We start from the raw sequence: 20324 nt of genomic DNA, 5'->3' as shown, positions 1-20324 counted from the left end.
ATTCGAACCCACACCCTCTGGAATCGGAGGGAGAGGTCATATCCACTGGGCTATCATTATGTTCGTTTGTATGTACGTAAAATACCAACCAAAGAAAATTGGTTGGCATTTTGCATAATGATATTCTACTTATGTGGAGCTTCTTCAATTAGAAGAATTTGTCTTGCTAAATTATCTTCCTGGTATGTCCATTTGTATAAACAGATGAAGTTGAGATTCTTTTCAAGAAGTGCAATAACATTAATTCATATTCCAGCTACCTCGCATTTCAGCGGAGTTGCATAAAATATAGTCGCCATTACGTGCCGTGCGCGCGGACGAACCAATTTGCCGGAACGTAAACATGACTGATGGGTTCTTTAACGATTCATCACACTACAGCGGTGCTTAGTTACTGCAAGTTTTAATTAATGCAGTAACAATCACTTGTTATACTTCGGTTATCCAACTTGTGTTATAAACTAGTTTGTAGTTCGTTTTTAGGGTTCGTTAACTCAAATGGAAAAAACGAAACTCTCAGATTGTTGTCAAGACTCATTATCTCCTAAATGCGTGGAAATGTCGAGCTGATTATTATTAAAACATTATACATATTCCCAAAATCAATAAACCTTTAAATCCCTCTAAATTATCGTCCTATTTCTATCTTACCCTTTCTTTCAAAAGTTCTTGGGCGTATTGTACGTGAAAAACTTAGTCTTTATTTAATTAGACATGATATTTTAAGCCCAGTTCAATCAGGTTTTCGATATGGGCATAGCACAACAATAGCCTTAGTTAAAGTCTGCGATGATATTCGCTTTGCTATTGATAAAAAATCCTTACCATTATTGCACTTTTAGATTTTAGTAACGCATTTAACACCGTAGACTTTGATTTACTTTTAACTTTATTGAGAATTTGTGTTATGTCTCCATTTGTGGTCAATTACCTACTCTATAGTAGGTTTAGCCAGAGTAAGTATATAGGTAGGCATTACTACTCTGGTCTACAGTCCCTTAAAGCTTTGAACCTTCTAAATTACTAACTTGAAAAAACGGATATATCAACACTCTTAATAAATGGAATCAAAATTTATAGGGCACTTACTTTTTATTGATCTAGGACTATAAAGACTAATTAAGTACAAGTAGGTACCTAAAACCGTCTTACGCTACAAGTATAGGGAAAAATCTGAAAGTAAAGGTATATTTCTAACTAAATCATGAAAATCATTTGTACAGAACCCTCGGTGGGTGAGTCCGATTCTCACTTGTCTGGTTTTTTTATTCAGTTTTCGAATTTCAATTATTTTATGTCTTTCTCTAAGATACAATCTATCTTATTGCTAATTCCCGTCAATATTAGTTTAGTAGTTAAGTAAATAGATAACAAATTAACACAATGGTTTTAAATATTAGCACGATGATAAACTCTTTTTCGTTAATTTAAGGATAGACAAAATTTCCTTTGACCCAAAAATTTGTTAAATTACGAGCAAATGAATTTCAAATTGGTGTTAAAAGAACCCAACCGGATTTTTACGGTTAGTAAGTGGTTAATTGTCCCCATTGGAGGTTCCTTTGCTCTTTTATGTAAATTTGTGAGCCAAAGTCTCGACAAACTTTATAAAATCACGGAAGGTTGTAGAAGCTCCAGTTCTTGCTAAATGTACTGTGTAGTTATGATTGCGCAGAGAAAATTTTGACTCACAAAGTAAGGAAGCGAGTAATTTTCTAAAAGCTTTTATTTTTATTACGATTATTAAAGTTTTATTCAAAATTTCTGAGAACTTCTTTGTTTATATATTCCATGACTTTCCTTTAACATTAAGAGTACGATTACGATGGTAAGTATAGATATATACTTACCATCATCTAACTAGCTTGCCAAGAAGATGATTATTGTTCACCCTTGTTTTATGGATGCCCAAAAAAATTAAGATGTAAGGACTGCCCTCCTAGCCAAGTAGCACGTCGATTCTCTTTCTACGATCGCTAACGCTTCGAAAACTAGAAAAATGTATGGAAATGACAGATCTTGATCACGTGACCTGTCGATAGCATATGTCATTCCCATACATCTTTCTTGTTTGCGAAGCGTTTGCGATCGTAGAAAGAGAATCGACGTGCCACTTGGCTAGGGGGACAGCTCATCATGCGGTGCCGTTTAATATTTTTTTGTTATATTTATGTCATCACAAAGAAAGACAAGATAAGACACATAAATGCAGCTACGTGGACCTCGTCTTCTAGATACTATACGCAGTATCTATACAATAATATATAATGCTGAAGAGTTTGTTTGTTTGATTGAACGCGTTAATCTCAGAAACTACTGGTCCGATTTGAAAAATACTTTCAGTGTTAGATATCGAGGGAGGCTATTGGCTATATATTATCCCCGTATTCCTCCGGGAACGAGAACCACGCGGATGAAACCGCGTGGCGTCAGCTAGTGCAATATAACAATGCCACTTACCATTTCACATTCAAGTGCGCAGCGTACGTGTCTGTTGAATATTTCAAGCGGAAATATCCCTATAATGGCGTTTATCTTAATTTTATAGCGACTTTAATGTGGTTGTATATCTTATTTCACGCGGAAGGTGGCGCGGCCTGAGGCTGTATCACGCTGATACGACGTCGTATATACTCGTACGAGCCAGCTATATGACGTCTATAATAAGTTTATGTTAAGTTGCCAAGGGGTCATCTTATCTTGCTAGTATAGAGTTCTTTACTTGTCTAAGAAACACTGCCTACTGTCAATGCTGTGTTTTGTTCCAAAATACCTGTATTTAGGTAATCACAGGCATACGCTGCTAGCCCTTTTTCAAGTTATGCCAGCAACTTAGACTAGGTGTTAAGCTACACACCCTATAACTATCTCATGTTACTCATGTAACATGAGGTACTTACGGCGTTGCTTTTCATTGTAATCTTTTGTGAAACTCAAAGAATACTACCTATTCACCGCACTTTGCATCGAAAGTGCGATCTTTTGACGTGACAACGTCTTATAATTCGATGGAGCCGGCTCCACACTCGAAAAAAGATGACGAAATTTTTTTACAAGAAATAAAGTATATTCTGGTCTATGAAGATTATTAATAATCAGTATTTTAGAAAAACGAACATTTTCTTTTGAAAAATGCAACCATTCCATCAGTATTTTCTTATGACGTTGTCACGTTCAACTATCATCAGTAAACCGACTTTTGGGACAACCGATTTTTTTTAATTCGCATTTTAGTGTAGTACTCGTAGTAGTAGTTTCTTAACGGCAAAGATTGTCGGTAGAAGAGGCGTTGATCGCAGAAGTATCAGAGAGAGGACAAGAATCGCGAGTGCCGCACAATTATTTCGTCTCGCGAGAGAATTTACAAAGTTGACTGGCGACTGCCAATCTTCCCAATCTTCGCTAATCGGAAAGGCATTAAAAAATATTTTGAAAAAAAAAACATGTAAAAAATATAAAAACATCGTGCAATAACGAAACATCCTTGTAAAACATCCCCAAGCGGAAACTATCGTTCAATAAGCGAAAGCAAACTAATTTTACGAGATCTATAAAACGCTTATTACATTAATCTATTGTCCTACATCCTCGTGACCGAAATGCCAAGGAGAAATGACGTCATAAACAATAAGATAGCAGTAACACCCTGTACACAGATAGCTCGTAAAGTAAACGGATACAAAACGGCTTATAAAACCGATTTTATAGCTTCGGTTGCCTTCTTTCCTGGACCTTTTATCGTGATGAAGTTGTATCCAACTTTATAAAAGTATATGTAGGGCAAACCTATCAAAGATATATCGTTTTAAGAAATAAGTACGTACAAGTTATCATAGGAGAAACTAAAGGAAAGTAAATGAAAGATTGACTATATGTATACTTTATAGTCACCATCATCGGCAGTAGATATAGAATAAGTATGCATAGGTATAAGGTTTGAATGTACTCATAAGTAAGTAATTAAATATTTAGTAATATGATTAATAAGAATTCCCACTCTTTAGACTCATGGGGTCAGATGTATAATACCGTAATTTATATATAAATAAGGCAGGGTAAAGGAAAATTGCACTTCACCTGAGGAAATTTGATAATTTGTTTTTTAGAGACGAATATAGTCACTGTTAAAATGACTACTGGTCCTTATTCTATATATTTTAAATTATATTCTTTATTTATCTATCTAATTTATTTTATTAGCGGACGCCCGCGACTTCGTCCTCGTGGAATTCAGTTTTTGAAAAATCCCCGTATTTTTCCGGTATGAAAAGTATGTGTTAATCCAGAGTGAAATCTATTTCCATTCCAAATTTCAGCCAAATCGCTTCATTATCCGCAGCGTTAAGGAGGAACAAACATACACACACAAACTTTCCCCTTTATAATATATGTGTGATTCGTTAATTAAAGAATGGGTTTGTCAATTACAATAAGAATTATTCTTACGACGTAATTAAAAATTCTTAAATCACAATTATAATACTAGTAAATTACTCCTATTCCACAGTAATAGATTTATTTTTCACACATTTTCTTAGTACTAGGGCGGCAAAAGTAGGTAAAAGCCTCGCAATAACCCACTCATCGTATAAAGAGGCTAAAGCGGCATCGCTTCGACGGTGATCAATCATCTCCGGATAGACCTCGAAAACCACTTCAGCCGTATCGATATTTGTAACGGTTTTTCTTAAGACGTTCAATGTTTGAGTACATTTTATATTAACTAGAGAACTCCACCCAACTTCGTTCACATAGATAATATTTTAAAATTGCGAGTCAGACATTTATAAGTAACTAGCGGACGCCCTCGACTTCGTCCGCCCTTAGACCTCTTTAATCCAGCCCTTACAGTAGTATCGCTGTAAAAATAGAGTACTCCCGTTTTCCCTCCACTGCTCTGCTCCTATTGATCGTAGCGGCATGAAAAGTATACTATAACCTGCCTTTAAATATGAAGAATAAATGTACCAATTCTTTTTTAAATTCGTCGAGTAGTTTTTGTTTCTATAACGAACATACAGACAGACAGACAAAAATTTTACTGATTGCATTTTTGGCATTAGTATCGATCACTTATCACGCGCTGATTGTTATTTTGGAAATCTATTTCATGTACAGAATTGACCTCTCCACAGATTTATTGTATTGATTACGACCTGTAAAGTAAACTAACATTCTTTATGATTAACTGTTTCTGAATATCTCACTATAGGGCTAAAGCCCGCCAACCCACATTGGAGCAGTTTGATGTATTAAATCTCCATTTCCCCTATTCTATAAGAAGACAAGCGGGTCCCTGTAGTTTAAGTTAGTTGATAATAATGATAGGCTCAGGGATTTTTCTTTTTAAAAGGGGATGGAAAATACACCACGCTGATTCAATACTGGTTGGCGTTTTAAAAGTGATAACTTGCTTTCCGAGACTCAGGAGAATTTCCTTTAATTTATTACATCACTAGCTTTCTAACTCTGGGCTGCAGCTGTAAATATTCTGAAATAAAGAAAGCTAAAAAGTCCTTAACAAATTCCAGAATTTTAATCTAAGACCACAAGTTTCAAAGTCTTTCTTCTTCATAATCGTTCACTCTTGGCAGAGTGGAGTTTGGTGGTGGTTGCAGCGATGAGCGACTCTTTCTGTGTAATGTTCCTTCATTTTTGGCGATTGGATGCATTGCATGGGAATACTCCACCATGGATGATTGTGTAGCACCCTTGACTTAATCCGTCCAGGTGGTTGGAGATCGGCCAATTTATCCTATGCCTATGGATCAGCTGGATTTATTGCCTTCGACTTGGCCCTGCACTACCAATCGCTGAATTGAATCCTGATTTGGGGAGACGTAGCAAAAGAACCTTTAAAAGTTTCGAAGTTGCAAAATATAATCTAAGCCGACGAGTAGCTAGCTAACTAAAAATTAGCATTCTTGAATGTACGTTACTCAACCAAACAATCCCGGCTTTACAACTGTTTTATAACCTGGATTAACACCTAATTTATACCAGTTTACGCCAATCTCCGGAAACTTCAAAGAATAAACAAAGACTGTCTAACAAACTTCTTCAATCATTTCCCCTACTGTAAGATATTCAAAAATTCTACTTTGCGGGATTATTATGTTTATTTCCTCAATTTCAAAATGGGATTACAGGGAACTGCTGGATGCTGGCAGCTTGAGATAATTCTGTTTGGAAGTCCGTATAAAGCCTATCTATATCCAGCAATGGACGTCCATCGATGACTTCTTTTACAACTGAATTGGTAAACATTTCCTAAGAATATTATTTTGTAAATGGAAAAGCCATTTACAGATGAGTTATTCCAAACTAATATTTTTAAGCGTAAAAGGCTTGAAATCACACAGCGAGCGATTGAGCGAGCTATGTTTGATGTTTCTCAGCATGCGAATCATAATGGATGGAATGGATATCCGCAGCAGAACTGTCACTGACATTGCTCAGCGAGTCCGAAGCTCAAGTGGGCAGGGCATATAATTTAAAGAGCCGATGAAAGTTGGGATCCCAAGATGCTGGAATGGCGACCCCGCACGTGTGAGCGCGTAAGTGGACAACTTACGCCTATAAACAGTAACACAATCATCTCAGTGACCTAATTTAAACCGTAAGTTCCGGAAGACATTTGTAATTTGTATCATAGTTTGTGGATGACATTTTGTCAATTGATTTGATTTTTATTTTGATGGGTTGTTTAGAAACCAAAATAGGAAATAGGCCAGCTGGGCAAGTTCTAACGTCATACAATGTGCTGTAGGGCTATTTTTTAACCTCAATTTATCTCTCTGTCTAACACGATACTATAAACAGATATCGAAAGATACGAGTTCGAATCTCACGTTATCGAAGTGATAAAAACGTCGTTACAGAATAGTGTTACTGCTGTGTATCTATCTATCAACCTAAAGCGAAGTGTCATCACGAACCTGTATTTAAAAAGGTAATTTCTATGTAGTACAATTAGTACGTATAGTGCATACCTTACTTTGAAGCTTTGTTCGCGTCACTGCGTCTCACCAGGATACAGTAATGCTGCTTGGCAGCAGAACATAGAATGGAACAACACAAAAAGCTCTATCTCACTTAACTTAATTTAAAGACAGTCGTAACTTGTTTTAAACGTTTTTACTTGTCTTTTAAAAGTATAAAAGAAATATTCAACACAGTTTTCCATAACAATCCGAATTTTATACGACGTGTAACTATCGCGAAAACCCGCAAACCACATTCCTTTGCGAATTGTTCCCGAACCATTGAATACAAAAGTGTTCAGTGGCGACTTTATTTGTACCCCTATAAAATATACACCGGTCCACGGATTTATAGGCCCAGAGCTAGCGGTAGAGCGACATACATATCTCATTTTAGAACGGTTGAAAGAAGGTCAGCCTTTTCTCCTATTACAGGTAGCCAATTATGGAGTTTGAAAACCAGCACAGCTTTGGAAAGTAGTGTATTATAAAGTATATGTATTTCTTTATATTTTCCTTGGTATATAACGAGTAATTATGTCCCCTATCATCAGTCCCTTAGCTTTACGGCAACCCTTCGATAAATAAAGGTTTTTTCAAGAGAACTTTAATAGTTTCTAGTGAGGTTACCACAAAGCTATCGATTTGGATACTGTACAGTACCGTATACCGTACTAATCTTATGGTTTCTTTTTATTCTTTACAAGTTAGCCCTTGACTATAATCTCACCTGATGGTAAGTGATGATGTTATCTAGGGGATGGAAGCGGGCTAATTTGTTAGGAGGAGGATGAAAATGCACACCCCTTTCGGTTTCTACACGACATGGTACCGGAACGCTAATTCACTTGGCGATACGTCTTTGTTAGTAACTAGCCATGGCCGAAGCCTCCACCAGCTAAATCCACCGCGCATACCACTGCGCTGCGGAGGCCGTCAAGTAAGTATGAAGTGTGGAAGGAGCATGGATTGATAAACTTTCAGCCTTCGTAAAATAATATATCTCTGACGATTACAGGCTCTTGGTCTATAAAATGTATACACCGGTCTACGGATTTATACGGTCTAGTTATTGCGTCTCTGAATATAAAGTCTATTGTTCTTTCTGCGTACCTTGTAGGTATACAAAGGTTCTGGTTTATTGGTTGACTAACCGACGCGCCGCGGTTTCAACCGCTTAGTTCCCATTCCTGTGAGAATACTGGTATAAAATATAGCTTAAGACACTTACAAGTAATATGGCTTTCTAGTGGTAAAAGAATTTTCAATATCGGATTAGTGGATCCAAAGATTACCCCCTACAAAACCACAAAGGAGATGGTTCAAAATGGTATGGAGCCCAGTATCAGTCATGGCGGAAATAAAAGAAAATATTTTTTTTAACTATTTTTAATTATACAAATCTACGAATTTACTTTAATTCTTTCGAAATAATATTCAATCTCTCACAAGAAATGCAACACTAATAAGGGTATTAATGGCGGATTGATGACGTTTTCAATGCAGTAGTCTATTTGACGTTTGCTGTCAATTGTCATCTCATAGTTGCTTTATGGGCGCAATCTTGATAAAACTAAAAACATGGGTTTTAATTTTATTTATTTGTTTTTATTTAGTTAATCAAATTTGGAGGAGCGAGTTGTTGTTAACGAGTCTATGCCTGGACTGGCGGCTCGTCTTGCATTCCCACGAACGGAATGTGCAGGTGATCGATTCCGAAAACTCTACTCAGCGATTTTGCATCCGTGAGAGAAGCTCACGGGTGCCAGATCTACCGCATAGGCAGGCGCCAGACCTGCCTTTTGTCCAGACATAACTATTTAGATAAAAACTCGTAGCTATAGGTATTTTTACACCGAAATCCTAAAAAAAACATTTAACTGGCAGCTGCTGTAAAGATAAATTTATGTGAGTTAGAATACTTATAAGCAATATAATTTCACGTGTAGTAAATTGCTTTAAGCCGTTGAAACTAAATATCTATAAACTAAGTTCATAGATATATATATATAGTTTCAACGACGTACTTCAAAAGCCTAGTAGAGTGGGTATACAGTGATTTCTACCTTCCTATAAGACCTAAATACAAAATGTATAGAAGTTTACTGTTATTGCAGAGTTATTGCGGAATTTAAAAACTCTCGACCTCTTTGGCCTAGTTATTTATATATGTCGCTCTATAACCCAAAGGTCTCAAATTCAAGTTTTATATTCGAGAAGTTTGAGATTATTGCAATCAGACAGTCAAACTTTGTTCTATAATATGGATGGATGTTAGCTCATTTCCAAACGTCCAAATGGAATTATTAGAAACTATAAAGAGAGAAAAGTGACATAAATTATACCCAAGAGAAGTTTCCCTAAAAGACCTAAATGCTCACACGTTTTCCGTGAAATTTAATTAAATTCAAAATCTGTACGTTTCTAATCCGCCTGTGTCTCCGGAAACTTTTCAAACATGAAAATGGAGTGAAAATGAGGAGCCGTGTGCAAAGTCAGTTGTCTTTTAAAAAAAAAAAACTAGCTGACGCCGCGCGGTTTTACCCGCGTGGTTCCCGTTCCCGTAGGAAAATGGGGACAATTTATAGCCTATAGCCTTCCTCGATAAATGGGCTATCTAACACTGATGATTGTGTGTAAGTAATATATACTCAAACAATTATATATATATTGTAAAATTTGCGCGCCATTTATATGACAATACACTATGACTTTATATTTGTATGACCATCTTCTATATTTAAGTGTATTTAAATAAGTTCATTTCATTTCATTTCATTTCGAAAGAATTTTTCAAATCGGACCAACAAACAAACAAACTCTTTAAAATTAAATCTTACAAAAATATTACCATAACAGGCGACATAAATATAAATATTATTTCAAAATCCTTAGAAAACACTAACGAACGCAATAACAGGATAAATTACCTGAATATGATTACTCATCATGGTCTGCTTCCTGGCCATTCGTTTCCAACCCGACAAGACAACTGTTTAGACCATATTCTCCTAAAATTAGAAAAATCTAAACGTTCTGCGTTTATTGCCGTAATAAATACTACTATTACCGATCACCTCATGGTATTTTTATGTTTCTCAAATATTGATGACAGACGGTGCCCAAAAACGAAAACTATTACTGACTTTAATGAAGCACTGCATAATCTTGCTAATAAAAATCTATCTATCCTTCTTAGTGACAATAACCCTGAGCTAATAATTGAAAAGTTAACAAATGAAATTAAGGATTCACTAGACAAAAACACTAGAACTATAGTACTACCTAAAAATAAACGCGTTATTAAACCATGGATAACTCCAGGAATTTTGCGCTGCATTCGACATAGAAATAAATTACAAAAAAGTGTGCGTCACAACCCAACTGACGAAAATTTAAAAAATGTGTATAAAAGGTATCGTAATTTTTGCAATAACTTAATTAAAAAACTTAAACGGAACTATGAAAAAGAGCAGTTAGCCAAGTCTAAAAATTATAGAGCTCTCTGGAAGAATATTAAAAAATTTACACACTTAAATAGCTCAAACAATAACGCTACCGAACTGTTGAAAACTAAGTCCTCTCCTACCGAATCAGTTAACTGTGTTAATTATTTTCTTGCCAGTATTGGAGAATCCTTGGCTAATAATATTCTCCAAAATAACATGCAGCAACAATCTTCTACGCTAGTTACAACATCCTACACCCACTGTTCGTCTTTTGGACTGCTTGATACAGATATCGCAGAAGTTAGTGCAGTACTTATGAGTCTGAAGACGAATAGCGCGTCGGGGTGGGATAACATTCCTACCGAATTCCTAAAACTTGCCAATAACTTAATAACTCCTCTTATTGTGCACTTTGCAAATCTATGTTTTAGTAAAGGTATTTTTCCCGCATACTTAAAAAAATCAGTCATAACACCTGTGCATAAGTGTGGTAATAGAGATGATGTGAGCAATTACAGACCGATTTCAGTACTCCCTGCTACTTCAAAAATTCTAGAAAAATTGATTAACAATCGACTACTAAGCTACCTAGAACAACGCGCTATACTATCAGAATCCCAATTTGGATTTAGGCGAGGAAAATCCACTGAAGATGCTGTAACAAATCTTACTACACTAATAATAAAAAAACTGGATACCAACAAGAAATGTCTTACAGTCTTCCTTGATCTGAAAAAGGCATTTGATACTGTCTCTGTCCCCATACTCTTGCATAAACTAGAATCTATCGGAATGAGAGATAAAACATTATCTTTGTTTCAGAGCTATTTAAGTGGTCGTACTCAAATGGTCAAGATTGATAAATACATCAGTAATGAATTAAATATTAATTACGGAGTTCCCCAGGGAAGCGTTCTTGGTCCTACTCTATTCTTGGTGTATATTAACGAACTTTGCAATCTCAAGATAAGAAATGGACATATTTTTCTCGTACGCAGATGATACTGCAATTGTATTTACTGGAAACTCTTGGGAAGATATCCGTTACCACGCTGAAAATGGGCTCAGAATTATTGCAAAGTGGCTTAATTCAAACCTCCTGACACTTAATACTAGTAAAACAAACTATATGTGCTTTTCTATCTGTGAACGTTCCCAACCAACCCCAAAATATGAAATAAAAATACATACATGTATAGGAGACAATCCCAGCTGTCATTGCGCGACTTTACAAAAGGTGTCCACCTTTAAATACCTTGGTGTTATACTAGATTACCGTATGTCTTGGTATTCTCATATTGACCTAGTATCAAACAGAATTCGGAAACTTGGATGGATATTCAAAAACTGAAGGCACATTGCGTCTAAAAAAATTTTAATTACCGTTTATTTAGCATTAGCTCAATCAGTTATGTCCTATTGCATTACTGCCTGGGGTGGCGCATCTAAAACAAGATTTCTGGAACTAGAGCGTGCCCAGCGTTCTCTCCTAAAAGTCATGCTCTTCAAACCATATATGTTCCCTACTACACAATTATACTCTATTGCGGAATTACTCTCAGTCAGGAAGCTATATGTTTTAAATATGGTTCTTAGAAAGCACATATCCCTAACTTTTAAGCCTACTACTAAAAGAAATAGATATATTGTTGCAAAAACAGAACGCACCAGAACCGCTTTTGCTAGAAAGCAATATTTTTCACAATCAAGTTATTTGTATAACATAATTAACAGAAAACTGAATATATATCCTTTGAATTTATATACTTGCAAAAAAATATTAAAAGAATACTTATTAACACAAAATTATGAAGAAGTTGAATCTCTACTGAAGCCAATTACATAATACGAGTACAAGATTAACCTAACACACACACACACACACACACACACACATACACATGTTTTTATTAGTTTTATTTTTACCCACTATGATTAATTTAAAAATTGTATTACTGCTTGTTATGGAAGAGCGGAGTCTTCTGTCACAGGAGTTTACAACTCTTAAAAGAAGACTCTAGCCTTTTACTTTTTGTTACTGATTAATGTTACTGAAATAAACTATTTTTTTTTTTTTTTTTTTTTTTCTTTAACTTTATATATTAGTAATGATATAGATATAGAAGTATAGACACCACCAGACTGGTTTAAAAAATCTCATATTTAACTCCAACCGCACGTCAGAATGTAGTTCTAATTAAGCTTTTAACATTTGACCCACGCAGGACAATGGAAAATAACCTAACCCTTCTAAAACAGTAGACAGTAAGTAAGTATCTACTACTTCAAACTTCTTTACATACTAAGTCCTCATTCGCACGAGAGTTTTTTAAATCTTACAAATGCGTTCCCAAGTAAGTATATGTTTACACGATAGCGTTTTTAAAACACGCCACTTTTTTATCGAGCATTTTCAATTTTGGGCGTTGGAAATAGACCTTGAATTAAATTAAGATCGTAAATAAAACGTTTTAATGTATCGCTTTTTTAACATTCGTGCAAATGAGGACTTAAAGATGAAATCGCAGTCAAATGGTCACATAAAAACTTTAATACCAATGTATTATGAACTAAGATTTTCACTAACCGAAAATAGTTCAACTACCAAATTTTCACCTCAAAAACAAAAGTTATAAAGTGCTTTAACGTTATACTATATTTTATTCAAAATCTATCAGACGGAATTTTCTGAAACACCATAAGATCTAAATATTAGATTTTTCTCGACGCTAAACCCGGTTGCCATTCATATTGTATGCAAGTCGAGCGTGTCTTATCTAACTTGATAGCTACACCCTTTTCTTTAGAAATTCTTTATTGGCATGGACATTTCCCCGAGATGGATGCCAAAACCTGAACAAAGCAAATATTGGCTGGATCTGAATCCTTTCTTGGCCTGGATCGTCCATTAAGGAGTCTTTATGTATAAGAGATGAAATTTGGAATACTTTGCAAAGTATTTAATAAGAATAATATTTGCCTTAACTTGTTTTTTATATGGCCAACATTCTTGTTTCCTTGTTTCTTGTTTGGTAATTAGTCAAAAAATTTGTCACTAATGGGTACCAAATTAGTGATAATAGTCCAATAAACAATATTTTTTGTTGTAAACAAGTTTAGTGAATCGCTTCCAATTTTATATTCTAAGTAGCAGATCGCTCGCGGTTTCGCTCGTTTAGTTCTCATTACCGTGGGAATACAGGTGTAACATACCTTTTGTTACTTACTGATAATGTAACTTTCCAATGTTGAAAGAATTTATTGGTAAATTAGTTTCGCCTTTTCGTAACAAACAAACAAAAAACCAAATTTCTTTATAATATTATTAGTTTAGATGACAGTTCTAGGTTTTAAGATGCTAGTTACGACAACATATTCTATATTCTACCTAAATACTTATTCAATTGCATTTCAGTTAAAAAAAATAATTGAACGATCATTATTTTATCATCCAAATATATTATGTTCACGCCCTAAGTAATAAACATTTATAAAACTATTTTATTAAAATTTAACATTTACGAAACAAAACACGAAATTACATACCTTTGTTTTATATCAAAAGTTCCTACTAATAAGAATAAAAACATTTTTTTTTTACTTTGTACTTTAATAATAGATTTATTCATAAGCCAGCCAGCGTACAGAATTACTTGTAGCTTGTTATAAAACCAAAAGCATTGGAGCTTTTTGTTTTATATTATGAAAACTCTATAGAATTTGTTATTCAAATTTTATGCATTATCCAGGTAACCGTCTAATTTTAACTTGTTATTCTGAAATTGTTAATTATTCAAGTAACAATAGTGCGTAGTTTTTATTAAAAAATTTTATAAATGTTTAACAATTATTTTTTACTTTGAATTTTAGCCATTTTTTGAATGTGACTATAGCAGGGCGCTGCTGTTTGACATTTATTTTTATCAACATCATAGCTTCACTTGTAACTATATATGTAAGAAAATCTTAGAATCCTAATTTGGCCCACTTTCCAATCTTTGTTTAGACTGAAATGTTCCACTTTATTAACATAATAGCTTCACTTGTAACTATATATGTAAGAAAATCTTAGAATCCTAATTTGGCCCACTTTCCAATCTTTGTTTAGACTGAAATGTTCCACTTTATTAACATAATAGCTTCACTTGTAACTATATATGTAAGAAAATCTTAGAATCCTAATTTGGCCCACTTTCCAATCTTTGTTTAGACTGAAATGTTCCACTTTATTAACATTATAGCTTCACTTGTAACTATATATGTAAGAAAATCTTAGAATCCTAATTTGGCCCACTTTCCAATCTTTGTTTAGACTGAAATGTTCCACTTTATTAACATAATAGCTTCACTTGTAACTATGTATGTAAGAAAAACATAGAATCCTAATTTGGCCCACTTTCCGATCTTTGATTAGGATGAAATTTTCCACACGCTCTGAGTTCTAATGACAATATATGACTAGCTAAGAAACGTCCAGTATAAATTCAATATGGCGGCCTCCCGAAGATGGCGGACTGGCTGTTTAAAATCCACCCCCATGATATGAATATCAAATGAAAGAGTTTGCTGTCTAAGGAATACGAAAACAACAGTAACTGAATAGTTGGAGGTGCATGCCCCAAACCGGATTCGAACCCATACCCTCCGGAATCAGAGGCAGAGGTCATATCCACTGGGCTATGACGGCAAAAAAAAAAAACAGTAACATAAAGCCTAAACATACGTCTCGCAGGCGTCCTACACTTCGATAAATCAAAAATGGTGGTACTTACCGTAAAACCAAGGGCACTGACCACTAGCTACCGTCAGCCACCAAGATAACAGAAAAGCGCGACGGGCTAGCTTCAACCGTTAGGAAGATACAAACGATATTCAATTGCGTGTACGACTCGCAGGCGTAGATTAGGCTTTTAAGGATAAGGCAAGTAAAAGACAACAAACTAAAAATCTATGTTTTCAGAATCACAATGTCATACCTACGGGTTTCTTACGATTATCACTTGGAATCAAGCAAGTCATACGTAAATATAAAATCACAAATACAGGCCAATAAAATCACAACCCTTCCTTATGGATATGACGTATTTGAATAAAAATACAAAAATGTGTAAAATTCAAAAAGTGAAAACTTATTTGTGAAAATGTGAATTTTATTTCGCGGACGTCAGACGTTGCTATATGTCACTCTCCGGTTTATTTATGTTACTATTCGAGTAAGATATCGCCGGAGCGGGTTAACTGAAGCGTACGTATTGAAGAGCTGTGTGGTTTACAGCCTCAATGCAGTATAGTACTTGCTCGTAGCTCTCAAAAGTGAGAACTTTCGCAGTGTATTTTTTACTGAATTCAAAATTAAAAAACATAATCAAAATACGTTTCGTTTAACCCTTAAATGCTACTATGATTTTATATACCACTATGACTACAATGGGTGAAATAACACCGGGCTGCGAGTATATCTCGAAACTAGGGCTCGCTCAAAAATCATGTTTGTCAAACATGATTGATCATTAAGTATTAAAGGTAAGACTTTTCTATTTAGTCAAGTCAGAATTCGTTTTTTATGTAGTAAGTAAATCCTTTCATCGTAATCTATACTTAAAATAAATCTGTAGAGAAGTATATTTACAAAATAACTATTATGGCATGATTAGTGTACTGATGCCAAAAATGCAATCAGTAAAATTTTTGTCTGTCTGTCTGTAAGTTCGTTATAGAAATAAAAAACAACTCGACGGATTTTAACGAGACTAAGTACAATTGTTTTTCATACTTATGAGCAGGTTACAGTATACTTTCATCACGCTACGATCAATAGGAGCAGAGAAGGGAAATGTTGGGAAAACGGGAGAAGTTACTCTATTTTACAGCGATACTAAATACTATGCTATATAGGGCTGTTTTAAAACGTTCTAAGGGCGGACGAAGTTGCAGGTGTCCACTAGTCATCAATAAACATTAAATTACGCAATCAGCGTGCACGGGAAACTGTTACCTACTACTAACAAAGACCCCGAACCTAACACTTACCATTCAATCTACTAAGCGAACACGCCAATAATGCAAATCATCTAACTCCCACGGGGCCCAAAAGATCCAATAATGCTTTATCCGGCACGAATGTGACGAGCCGATCCAAAAATAAAATATATTTGATGATATAACATGGCACTTTAATTAAAATATAAAGCTTTTTTATACTTGCTAAAACAAAAGATTTTATGAATAATCCTGAAGTTATTAAAATACGAAATGTTTTTTAAACAACAAAAGGTTTTTTAAACTACAAAAAGCTTATGGTCAGGCCTCCGTTCATATAGGAGTGGGAGATGGAGCTTTGACCCACGTTGCTCCAATGCAGGCTAGCGGGTGATAATCCGCTCTTTATCGACCACAATCATCAGATGTTAATGTTCGTTGTGCTTGGAAGTCCATGTAAGAGTCTGTGGACGTCCATCGGCTGATAATGATGATGATGATGATTGTTTGTTTCCTTGTTTTGTGGTGTACAAACAAAGTATATAAATATAAATAAATGATATCAAGCGACTAACAGAGTCTGAATGCTGGATTCAGCGGGTCGAGACCTTGACTATGAAAGTTAATTTAGAATTTTTAAGATTAAATTATTATCAATGAAAATATAAAAGAGTCGTGAAAGCCTAATGGATATGACCTCTGCCTTCGATTTGAATGGCGTAGGTACAAATTCAATCCGGGGCATGCACCTCTATTTTTTGAGTTATGTGCATTTTAAGAAATTAAATATCACGTGTCTAAAACGGTGAAGGAAAAACATCGTAAGGAAACTTGCATACATGAGAATTTTCTCAATTCTCTGACGTGTTTGAAGTCTGCCAATCTGCATTTGCCCAGCGTGGTGGACTAGGGCCTAACCCTTTTCATTTCGAGAAGAGACTCGTGCTTAATAGTGAGCCGAATATGGGTTAAAAATATAAAGTATATTAATTGTTACCATTGTCTACAAGATACGAACTTTATACCGTCAAATGCATACTCGGGGTTGGTTTGACGATTTAATTTATAGACCGCGTCCATATAACAGAATGCAGCTGTTTTCAATTCCTATTTTTCAGCACGTACACCTAACAAGGAAATAAAAGACTATTTTATACAAGAATACACGCTGTTAAAACTCTATTACAATAGATTTTTATAAAAACAACATATTTAATCCGATCTTTGCGATGAAGTTCTGTCTTATTAAAAAAGGCTAGGATTTTTCAAGTAACAGTTAAATGATAAACAAAATCGTGTCGTTCTCTTTCACAAACCTAAAACAAAATTTAAAAAAAAAGGTTTCACGTATTTTTAATGTACTCCAAAGTAAACCGAATATATAGCTATATATTTTTATTATAGATAGATTACTTGGTTTCTTGTTGATACTATAGATGACTTGGTAAGTTTCTGATGACTGGATACACCCGTACCTCGGAGCGCATCTTAACCCCTTAACCGTAGTCCTTCCCTACACCTACCTTACCTCTACCCTACCTTGTAAATCCCGGTTATTATCATTAACATATCCTGATAGTGCTCGTTAATAAATTTAAGATCATCACAATAAGCCCGCCAATTTGCATTGGCGCAGCGTGGTGGGTCTAAGCTCCATATTATATAAGGAGGAAGGCCTGGTTACATGTTAAGCGCTCCTAAGCCGTGTAAATGGAAATTATGATTATGGTGATGATGTTAAAGGGATGGTCAAAAAGTTATGATAAAAATATTTTTCAAAAAGAAGTTGTAATTCCGTTTTGATTTTATACAGAAATTATAATAATTATTACTAACTATTTTCTTTTGTTAGAAATAGAACAATATATTTTTTATTTCAAATAAGACAAAATTATATACCTACCAAGGTTTGCGAAGTAGTTTAAAAAGTATAAATTATCCAACAAAGACGAATCAAGTAAAAGTTTTGGCGAAGAAAATTTATTCTCTTTTCTAAGAATCAACAATTCTGATCTTTAAAAAGTATATTTTTAGTAACTTTTTTAATGATATCGATAATTGTGCGTTTTTATGATATATTTTTTAAGTCTAGAATATTTTTTAATGAAACAAGATTTTGTGCGATGTCGTACCGGAACGCAAAGTCTGTGAGAACATCTTTTAGTAGATAGCTACCAAGACCAGACCAGACTTAGACTATATAAAACTAACGAATATTGACCTAAGCCGGAAATCGAACCTGGTTATATTCAACACAAAAACATAATAAAAAATCAATTTTTCACCCATACTAGACTTTGGTCAAAAATTGCTTTTTATTAGTAAAAAGATATTAAAATTATCTAGAAAAAAAATTTGGTATATTTTTGATGTGCAATATTTTTAACAGTAATTAAATAAAGCTATGAATATAATCTTTCACAGAGCGTGCTAAATACTCAGTGAGCTGTTAAGTACAATAATTTCAAGAAAATAGATTAAAACTTTGGTAGAGCTTACATGAATTTATTTAATTGTATTTCACGTCTTTGTAAATTTAAACTCTTACATTTGTATACCTATTCAATACGAAGATAATTATTTTTTTTACCTTATTTAAAAAAAATACTTACATAAAAGCAAAATACTACCTAACTGGTAAAAGCTGATATTTACACTTAGCATCCATGTACCTGCACTGAAGTAAGTATCTATAGTGTATATTTCAACACTCCTGAAAATAAAGTTAAACTAACACTATTCTTATTGTTATCCGCACGAAATAAACTTAGCATATACAGAAATTTTCTAGTATCATTAAGATAATTATATAAATATTAATAAATATATAAAAAAAAACTTATGACAAACAAAAATATGAATCAAACCGCATAAAAGCTTCCTCAAAAAAAAAACAAGCTCACCGGATAATCCTCCAATAAAATTCTCCAACTCAAGTCCTTCACAAAGCATCCCGCACCGCAAAAACTGTTTTCAACTTTGCAACTCGGCAAATTAATCACTCGGTGTCCCATTTAATTTCTCGCACACTTTTCCAAACACTGAAAAACAATAACACTTTGCACAAAAAACCGGCAAACAAAAGACCGTCGAAGTCACTCCACTTTGTTTTACGAGGAAGATATTTTATTTTGTCGCGTAACACAAGTGTTTTATTTTTTTAATTGTTAAGTGTCACTTTTACGAAATTCGTTCGTGAACCGAGTTCGCACTGATAAGAGCGGGCGTCTCTTGTGATAGGAGGACCGATACTGTAAGGTTTGTACCAAACGCGCCTGCGTAATTTTCTACCGCGGGTTCTATCTGCACCCATGATACATTTCTGCTTCAATTAAACCCAGCTCTATACTCAATTACATTTCCAAGTGTTAACCTGGTGGCGGAATTAATTGTGTAGTATAAAATGTATATTGCATTGTACATGAATCACTTTATGTGCGAAAATGTAATTACAGCAAGAGTGTGTTAAAATGGCGTAGCAAAATTGAAACATTTTCTTTCTAAATGGTAATTAATTTGTATTTTCAAATAAAACGGTCTGGAGTCGCCGTCATCTGCCCGTAAATGATCAGGATGGGCATGCGGGCTGGTCATTCGCAAGGGTTTTTCCGCCAAAATCCAGCCAGTTTCGAATGGTTATACCGCCATTCGGTCGCCAGAGCCTCGTCGGTCAGTCTGCAGGGTGCACCACTAGCAGACGAGGTTGGATGTTGGGGAGGCTGACTGGTACTAGCCTCCTGGGTGTCTCGTTGATCTAGTGGTTAATCTGTAAGGATCATGAGGTCCTGGGTTCGATATCTACTCGTAGATCAGGCTATATAACGGGAAGTTGATGGTGTGACTCCTATACGCCACTGAGAGCCCTAGGACGTAAGTCTTGAAATTATCATTAAAACTTCAATAAAAAAATATA

The 20324-nt window shown here is 34.7% G+C and overlaps 1 protein-coding gene across 1 annotated transcript in view; it reads right to left on the bottom strand.

Moving 5' to 3' along the window:
- Positions 1-20007, bottom strand: part of LOC112050184 (zwei Ig domain protein zig-8-like) — a 78137-nt gene extending 58130 nt beyond the window's left edge. Inside the window, exon 1 of the mRNA XM_024088377.2 lies at positions 19315-20007. The gene's annotated coding sequence lies outside the window, so the exon portion shown is untranslated. The remainder of the gene's footprint in view (positions 1-19314) is intronic.
- Positions 20008-20324: the final 317 nt, after the last annotated feature.

Source organism: Bicyclus anynana, chromosome 9 (genome assembly GCF_947172395.1).
Source record: "Bicyclus anynana chromosome 9, ilBicAnyn1.1, whole genome shotgun sequence".
Lineage (NCBI taxonomy): Eukaryota > Metazoa > Arthropoda > Insecta > Lepidoptera > Nymphalidae > Bicyclus > Bicyclus anynana.
This window is presented reverse-complemented; position numbering and strand designations above follow the sequence as displayed.